A 9,361-nucleotide genomic window follows, 5' to 3' on the forward strand; every position below is an offset into this window, starting at 1 on the left:
TCATGCATAGTCTGTTTTATATTAATTTATATCGGATCACAAGCATCATAATCTGGATATGAGAGAGAGAGAGAGAGAGAGAGAGAGAGAGAGAGAGAGAGAGAGAGAGAGAGAGAGAGAGAGAGAGAGAGAATTACCAGACCTTTGTGAACAGGGCAACTCCACCGCTGGGTCATATAAGTGCCACCACATGAAGGCGACACTCTCCAGCTTTCCTCTATTTATGTGAAGGCTCTTATAAACCCTTTACTCTGTAGCGCCTTAAAATGAGAATCAAATCACCTTCTGACAGATCTAAGAAAGGGAAAAATACCTTCACGATTCGATTCACATACCATCTTCTTCCTGTCATTTGGCATTCCCTTCAGTTTAATCTACTTCGTGGAGAGTTGGAATTCCTTGATTTTCTTCCTCTCTGCTCCCTCTCCTTCATATCCACTGGCTTCTCTCTCCTCCTCATTCTCTCTCTCTCTCTCTCTCTCCAAATTTACTCCTCCTGGAAAAAAAAAACATGAATAAAAGCAGAAAATAGAAAACAATATGTACTTGCTAATTAGCCAGAGCAGCCAGCAAAGCCCTAATTACGAGATGTTTCCAGAAAAACGGAGAGAAAAAGAGATTTAAAAAGGAGAAAAAAAAAAAGAAAGTCATTATCCTAGGCTTATTACCATGAATAAAGACGAAATTATTGTTGCAGTCCTTGTTAATACTGTTTTTATTTATCTGTATTTTTCTGGCTTGTTTGTTTTATGTTTGGCTGTAAGTTCTGCTTTTTTGTTTTTGCTTTTTTCTGCTATTTCAGACTTTATTGATGTTTTTTGCCGTGTTCTTTCTTTTTTTTTGTAAGAGTCGGTGCTCGACTTGATGACGTATTGCTATTATTATTATTATTATTATTATTATTATTATTATTGTTAGTGTTGTTGTTATTATTATTATTATTATTCAGATTTATAGATGGCAAGAATGAAAAAAACGAAGGCCATTGGAAAATTAACAGAAAAGATAATATATTGATTCCATGATCGAAACAAATCTAGTCTTTCCCTCCAGATGACGCCAGACGATTTTATCCAGCTGAGAGAGAGAGAGAGAGAGAGACAGAGAGAGAGAGAGAGAAATCTAGGTCTCTTTTCCCATATATAATTCTTTACCAGGAGGTGTCGTTAATATTCGAAATGGCCTGGTGTGTACATTATTATTATTGCATATTTTTTGCTTTTTTGGGGGGTGGGGGTTCTATTCCTTAAGGGCTCAAGTTTTAAGGGGTTCGGTCGAGAAGTTTGGTGATGACATCTTCTCCTACGAGGGTCGCATGGGGAAGAGAGAGAGAGAGAGAGAGAGAGAGAGAGAGAGAGAGAGAAGCTTGATTGGGGAGAAAAATAGGACAGAAAAAGTGTTAATGGGCTGTGGTGGAGACAAATGAGATAAAAGATGGTAGGGAAAATGTTGGAGAGAGAGAGAGAGAGAGAGAGAGAGAGAGAGAGAGAGAGATCCATAAATAATCCGACAGCCAGACAGACACACGAATAACCAGAAACGTACAGGTAAACAGAAAAAAAGGTTACCTAGATAAATACCGAGCCATATATAAAAACCGCGACACAGACCCAGAAAAGGAAGGTTTGGGAGTGACCGACAGAGGGAATTCTGTCAAAATATTTCCGCGGCACGGAAGACTCGAAGAAAAACGTCAGCTTTTCAATTGTGGAGCGAGATTGTTTTTTTGGGGGAAGTGTCGTGCGGAAAACTGTGTATTGTTTTGATCTGTGATGGGTTTCATCCGGGAGACAGGGAGGTGGAGGAGGAAGAAGAAGAGGAAGAGGAAAAGAAGAAGAATGTGACGAACAACAACACAAAATATAACCGTAACATCAGCAAGACAGCAACGACGACGAAGATAACGACGAGGACGACGACGACGACAAAGAATAAGAAGAACAAGAATAAGAATAAGAATAAGAAAAGGGAGAAAAGGATTTTTTTGGGGTGGAGTTGTGGGGCAGGAAACCCTGTATTGTTTGACATTGTGGTGTGTTTCATCGGGTCCTGGGGAGAGACGGAGGAGGAGGAGGAGGAGGAGGAGGAGGAGGAGAAAGGGAAGAGGGCGGGTTTAGAAAGAGAAAAGCCAAAATACTGAATTACTGTACTTATAGCAATAATAATGAGTGATGATGATGATAATGATGATTTTGAACTATCTATCTATCTATCTATTGCCAGACGCCATAATCCCGGAAGGGGTGGCCAGTTGACGTTGAGTTATTGGTTTTACGGGGAGGGGCACTAACCCTCCACCAACCCACTTGTTGACACGTAGGGAGCACGTATAGGTTAGTTATATGGTTACCATCCAGCGTTGTAAATTGTTTCTTGGCTTACAGGAAACCATTTGGCTTGTCACTCAATGTAAAGCCACCTGTAAAGGAAAGAAGAGCAATAAGAAGTGACAGGAGAGATGGGAGATATAGGAAGAGAGGAGGGCAGGCAAAGAAAAAGAATGATAAAGACTAAGGAAGAAGTAGGCAGCACTACATCAAGTGAGTGGATGATGGTCGCCACCACCTACCACCATGATTTTGTTGATGACAATAAATACTAAGAATACAGGCAGATTATCAGTAAAAAACTTAAACACAAAACATGGTCTCGTTTTTTTACGAGGCAGTAACATGGAACGAAAGAAGACATACACATTTCTGCTCCACGGCTGATAGAAAGAGTGACAGAATCTAGAAATCTCTTAGCAATGAATATCCGTGATGTAAATGTACTGCGCGTTTCAGCGACACGGAAGAAAAGTGAACGGGAGGCAAACATATACTTCTAACTCTATAGGTCATAAATAGAGATTCCAATACTATTAGTTGTGTTTAGCAAGCAAGCACACAAACACACACACACACACACACACACACACACACACACACACACACACACACACACACACACACACACACACACACACACACACACACTCACAAAAAGAAAGTGAGAAAACCTTTACTCGAGACCTTTATGGCTGATAACAGAAAAGAATGGCAGAATCTAGCCGACATCTAAAAAGAAAATCAACATTGGAAAAAAAAAATGTTTCATTATCACGCAAGAGCCAGGAGGGAGGCAAACCAATATGTTTTTCTAACTACTGCTGATGATAAAAATGAAGAAAAATGGTCAAAATCTCGAAATCTATGAGCACGCAATGGCGGTAACGAAAAAATCCATAATTTCTCTCCATCACGCAAACAGCACAAACTCAAACACTCCAACACTATGATTTTTAAGTGGATGAAATTGAAAGATGACGAAAGGGGCTTGGAGATATGAAAGAACTGTGTTGAACAAAAGTACTCTTGTCTTCTTTTCGTCGAGGATTCACCTGTAACTCAAGCAAAGCCAATATTGCTCAGGCTGGCAGGTGACAAAAAAACAAATGTGACGATACCAGGCGGACTATGAGCAAGAAATGTTACTAAAGCAGGTGTTACTGTGCTGATGAAAGCGTGATTAATTTTTTTTTCTTCTCCCCCACCCACTCTCTCTCTCTCTCTCTCTCTCTCTCTCTCTCTCCCGCTGAAGTCCAACAATCTCTTCAGAATGTTAGGTAAAAATCCATATTTGTTAGACTAAAAATAATGGCGCCATATTTTCGTCCTCTGCTGTACGTATCTGAATTCGCTATCGATATAAAATAAAAGTGAAAGATTATGGCATACTTGGACTCTGTAAAGTTGATAAAATTATTGTCAGTTACTGCAATTATTTCCTACAATGTAAGTATAACAATAAAGCACGCACAGAATTTCTTTTGTGTATATATATTAAGAAAGAGAGAGAGAGAGAGAGAGAAACATTCCTTCATCCCTGACCTATCACACACAGAAAGAAGTTCACTCATACAAACGGGTACACCGTACAAGTAAACACTCATGACCAATTTACATGGAAAGCAGTCAGATAGTACCCCAGACTACGACACGCAACCATCACTTTACTTTCCATGTATTACTGGTAAGAGTTTAAAAAAATCTTCTTTGGTTTCCGGGCGCTCAAAATGGAAGTGGATTTGAATTCCCTTACTGACAGGCCAGACGTGGTTCAAATTACCACGTCCGGAGTGCCGTGTGTGTGTGTGTGTGTGTGTGTGTGTGTGTGTGTGTGTGTGTGTGTGTGTGTGTGTGTGTGTGTGTGTGTGTGTGTGTGTGTGTGTGTGTGTGTGTGTGTGTGTGTGTGTGTGTGTGTGTGTGTGTGTGTGATCATCTAGACATTATTTACCCAACTAATGATGAAGTGAGGATTAAAAAAAAAAAAACTTAAAAACAGATTCGAAACTGTTTCAGAGGAACGTTTAGACAGATAACCACAATGGATTTTAGGTGAGCAGGGGGTGATTCAAAGACTTCCACTTCCCATGCAAGAACCCTTTCTAAAATTGCTATTGTCTTACTTTTACTCCATGAATATCAAGAGGACAAAACAGCATTCCACACCTCTGATTTAACACAATATAACAAGCGTTTGGATGTGTGAGGCCAATATCATCAACTAAAGTGGCATTCCATTCTCTCATTGAACACAAACACAAAGCAAATTCTCGTTCCAATCCCTTAAATGTCAAGCAAGAAGCAAAGAGAACAGAATCGCAATACCTGTCACGAGAAACTGTCAATATCATTTTGTTTCAATAAGCCTGTCACAGTATTCCTTTTGCCATAAACACAAGAAGCAAACCAACACTCCAAAACCCTTGTTAGAGATAAAAAACATGAATAATGACAGAGGCCGGTGCACTGTAAGAGGAAATGTCGATAAAAAAAGTAATATCGAAGTTCTTTCCTGAATACAAATGGCCGTTTGCTCGCCTAGTTATTAGGTGTCGTAATATTCTCTCCCCAGCGATTTATTCAGCACATTACATCTTAATATCACCTAGTATGTGCCTGGTGAATAATATGTCGCTGTAAATATGACAACTTATACACAAGAAAACATACGACCACTTAACAACCACAGCAATCGTACTTTTCATTATATTCAAACAATTTTTTAAACTATGAAGGGATCGATAATGGTCATGGGGTAAAGAAGGCTATTTCTAACTCTGTCCAGCTCTAGGCACTGTCATAGGCTAAATATAATCGTCGGTAAATTACAAGTCATACAAAATACCTTCCCAGTCTAAAGTAGTTACAATGCAATGTTGAAAATATTTAGTTAAGAGGGAAGTGCAATAAAGTCTCACCTGTCAAAGAGAATAAAGCTCAATGTCGGTGATGTAAACTTCATTTGACTGTTCTTTACCACGAACAAAAGCAGCCAGACATGCCAACCTTTTGTATCGGTCTGGACACAAAAGAGACATCAGCAGGAGGAAGGTAAATACGATACTGGGGAATAAAAGTGAAGAGAAAAGAGAGAAAGTGAGATAAAGTGTGAAAGTGAGGCAGAGCGGAGGATGTGAGGGCGGAAAGTGGGAGACAGAGATGTGGACAAACTTTGGCGAGAATGATAAGTCTGTGGTGGAGATGGTGTGGAGATGGTGGAGTGAGTGAGAGACGGCTTGAGTGAGTGAGTGGATGGTGAAGGAAAGGAGAGAAGGTTGAGAGTTTGTGAGTAGGGTTGGTAAAAAGATGGAAGAGTGTGAGTTAGGGGATGGCGAGGGAAAAGAGAGATGGATAGAGTGAGTGAGTGAGGATGGTGAAGGAAATAGGAGATGCAGAGAGTGAGTGAGTGGGGATGGTAAAAATATGGAGAGTGTGAGTGAGTGGGGGAAGTGAAGAGAAAGAGGATTGTAGCGCAAAGAGAGAGAAGGGAAAAGGAGAAACAAGATTATTTGAGTGAGGGATGGATAAATAAGAGTAAAGAAGAATGTGTGGAAACATCATCCTATCTCTATCTATCTACTAAACTATCTATCTAGCTATCTGTCTAATCCACTTCTAACACAATAGCCATTACGAAAGAAAGGGGACCGGGAGTTTGGCCAGCAAGTTCAGACATAAAACAAGGATGACCAATCACACATCCCTGAATGGCGCTATGTAAACAGTAATCAACAACCACCCTTGAGCAGTAGCCCCCTTTTACTACACCCTGAAATAATCTATAGTCTGTTTGTTTTCATCTGACAGGGACCCTAACTCCTCTCAGTTCAGTTGGTGGTCAGGTGTAGTTAGACTGAAAGATTGATTGATAACATTTCATTCACCCTCAGTTGGTTCAGATTTTCGTCCTTAAGTAGTGTTGATGCTTGTGTGGAGAGAGAGGGAGAGAGAGAGAGAGAGAGAGAGAGAGAGAGAGAGAGAGAGAGAGAGAGAGAGAGAGAGAGAGAGAGAATAGAAAAGTAGGATGGAAAATGTGAGAGGGGTGAAACAGAGATAAACTGGAGACAAGAAAGAATTATGGGAAAGAGAATTTATGGCAGCGACTGCAGTGAACGAATGTTTATGAGAGAGAGAGAGAGAGAGAGAGAGAGAGAGAGACCGCTGATCCAGTAGAAGAATGAAGAAGAGGGGAGCGGGAAGGGAAGGGAGAGGGTTAGTGTACAAATCTACACTAAAAAAGTAAATAAGATATAAGTGTTCCTAAGCATTTAATTGCACTTCATTAAAATTTACTCATGCCTACCGACTGCACGAAGACCATTAAGGGAGATAACTACGATAATTTTAAGATTTGGAGAGGGGAAGAGTTTGCAAAAATTCATTTATCTTTCTCAGCATCAACATGAGCACGAAAATAATTCTCTTCTCATTTTACACTAACTTGGCCTAAAATTGCCATCTTTCCATCTCGAATTCTAAACTGTAGCCAGAGATTCTCATTTTAGTATGATGCTAGTCACGAAAAAGTGTTGTGGAAAGGATATAGAGCTGTGGCATTGTCTTTTTTTTTGCCACTGAACAGCGTGAAATAAGCCGCAAAGGGCAAAAACCTGGACCAAAATTGAAAACAGTATAAACTGTCTTTGGTTAAGGTATTGAAACCAGATATGTATAGTTTTCTTTGCTTATTGTTTAGAAACAGGGCTTAGATAATGATGATGATTGTGACGGTGTACAACTTATTCAATCTATATATTTATCTACCTATCTGTCTGTCTTTTGCCAGACGCCTTAATCCCGTAAAGAGTGGCCACATTGCATCCGCGCCGCCTTGTCCTCTGCCTTCCCTCTACCAACTCACATTCCCCTCCCTTACATATCTCTAAAGTCCATCCTTCCATCTTATCTTTGGCCTCCCTCTACTCCTCTCCCTTTTCACCCACTCACTTGCACTCTAGTCAGTCTCTCTTTCTCCATCCTCTCTACATGGCTATATATTGGTAGTACGTCAATATAGCTGCACCTATATTTACGACCCATATATAAAAAGTGTAAACTAGTGTGATGAACGACATGAAGGTTGGTAGGGAACACTGTCTTAAATTCCAACCCTCGTAACCGGGAGTAAAAGTGAGGGGAGAAGGTGATCAGTCATCCTGCATTCGTCCTTCAGAGAGAGAGAGAGAGAGAGAGAGAGAGAGAATTTGTATAATTACACAATAGTTCCCTTTAATAATAACTATTCTTAAAACACCTATTCAATTGCACTAATGAACCAGGTGGCATCCTATCAGTCACACCCGCCAACGCTACATTCTTTTCATACATAATACTACGGTGGTAATTTCTGTATGTCGCTTTGCCGTTCATCATATATACTGCCCACTGATGTTACAGTGTTTACGGTTGATGCAGTCTACATATTGACAGCGTAATTACCAACCATATAAGTAAATACTGAATAGATGCCAGCCAAGTTTTCGTCTTCCTTCGATATCCAAGCGTCTCTCTTCTTCCGAGTCGTCAGCTCAGGGCTCATGCCACCAGACACCACACACTCTCATATTTTCCACTGCGGTTTGTTTTACCCAGTGTTTGTGTTTGTCTTACGTCCTTGAAACGTGTGTGTGTGTGTGTGTGTGTGTGTGTGTGTGTGTGTGTGTGTGTGTGTGTGTGTGTGTCAGTGGTGGTCGTCAGCATGTGTAGTAGTGTGTTTGGTGTACATGACTGTATCTGGGAGGGCTGAGGTTATGTGTAGTTGAATGTACGAGAAGTATAATATGTCTGTGTGCGTTTGGGTGCGTCGGCAGAGGGGGTGGGGGAATGAATGTGTGTACGTAATGGTTTCATGTCAGTATAAGCTCGACTGATACACTAATGTGCGTGGGTGCAGTTATGTGTGCGTGTGAGAGAATATTACCGAAGCGTCTCTCTCTCTCTCTCTCTCTCTCTCTCTCTCTCTCTCTCTCTCTCTCTCTCAAGCTATAAACTATTACAGAGCTGACTTCAAGCTTCCTCCCTCATTTCTCTATTTCTTCCTCCCACCGCCTTTCTAATTATATCTCGTCTAGACTAATCCCCTCCCTAATTACCTTATGAACCAAGGCATTAATTATTTGTGACGTGTATAACAAGGTGGGATAATGAAGTTTTCTATGTATTCGGACTTCTTTTTATACAGACTTTTGTTGTCAGTACTTTTTCGAAACAATCTTTAAGGGACAATGTGGATATACCTCCTGTCTCTGTCTGTCAATCTATCTATCTGTCTACCTACCTATCTATCTATCTCTGTCTATCTGTCTACCTACCTATCTATCTATCTCTGTCTATCTGTCTATTTTCTATCCATCTATGTGTCTGTCTTTTTGTCTGTCTGTGCATGTACTTTATGTGCCCAACTAAAGGCAAAAGCTTAATGGTTTGTTCCTTAAGATCCAACAGTTGTACATGCCTTTTACATTTTTTTTTATCGAAGGAAGAAAGAACCAAAAGCTTGAAGCCCGGAAGACTGATTCCTCCGAGAAAAAAAGAAATATAAAAGAAAATAACACAGCCAAATTCAAGATCCGTTCATTTTGAGATGCCTGAACACTCATACCACCATTTCAGCGTTAATTCCCACCGACCGTAGTAAATACATTCTTGAGCTGTCTCTTTCAGAACCGTGGAACTTATATTTGTAGGACGAATGCTTGGTATATGAGTGAGTCGTTTGGAATATTAGTTAATTCCGCTTTAATAAGTATGAACGCATTAAATCGTTCTTTGCTTAGGCTTTGGACCGATCTCGCGTAATATCTAAGGCTGTTACGTTACTAGTGAAGTACTGTATACTTACGATACCTGATGCACGTAAATCGTACCCAACCTACTGTACTCCTAATGCAATAACGCGTTGTCTAATGTTGAGAATTAAGTCTACGGATGCTCTCCTCCACATTTCACTATCTGGGGTTAACTCAGTATTAAGTCTACGGTCCCATAAACAGAAGGTTTCGCTATCTGGCGTTAACTCAATACTCAGTCTACGG

Source organism: Coenobita brevimanus, chromosome 110 (genome assembly GCF_032717465.1).
Source record: "Coenobita brevimanus isolate Jiangsu-jjx chromosome 110, ASM3271746v2, whole genome shotgun sequence".
NCBI classification, from domain to species: domain Eukaryota; kingdom Metazoa; phylum Arthropoda; class Malacostraca; order Decapoda; family Coenobitidae; genus Coenobita; species Coenobita brevimanus.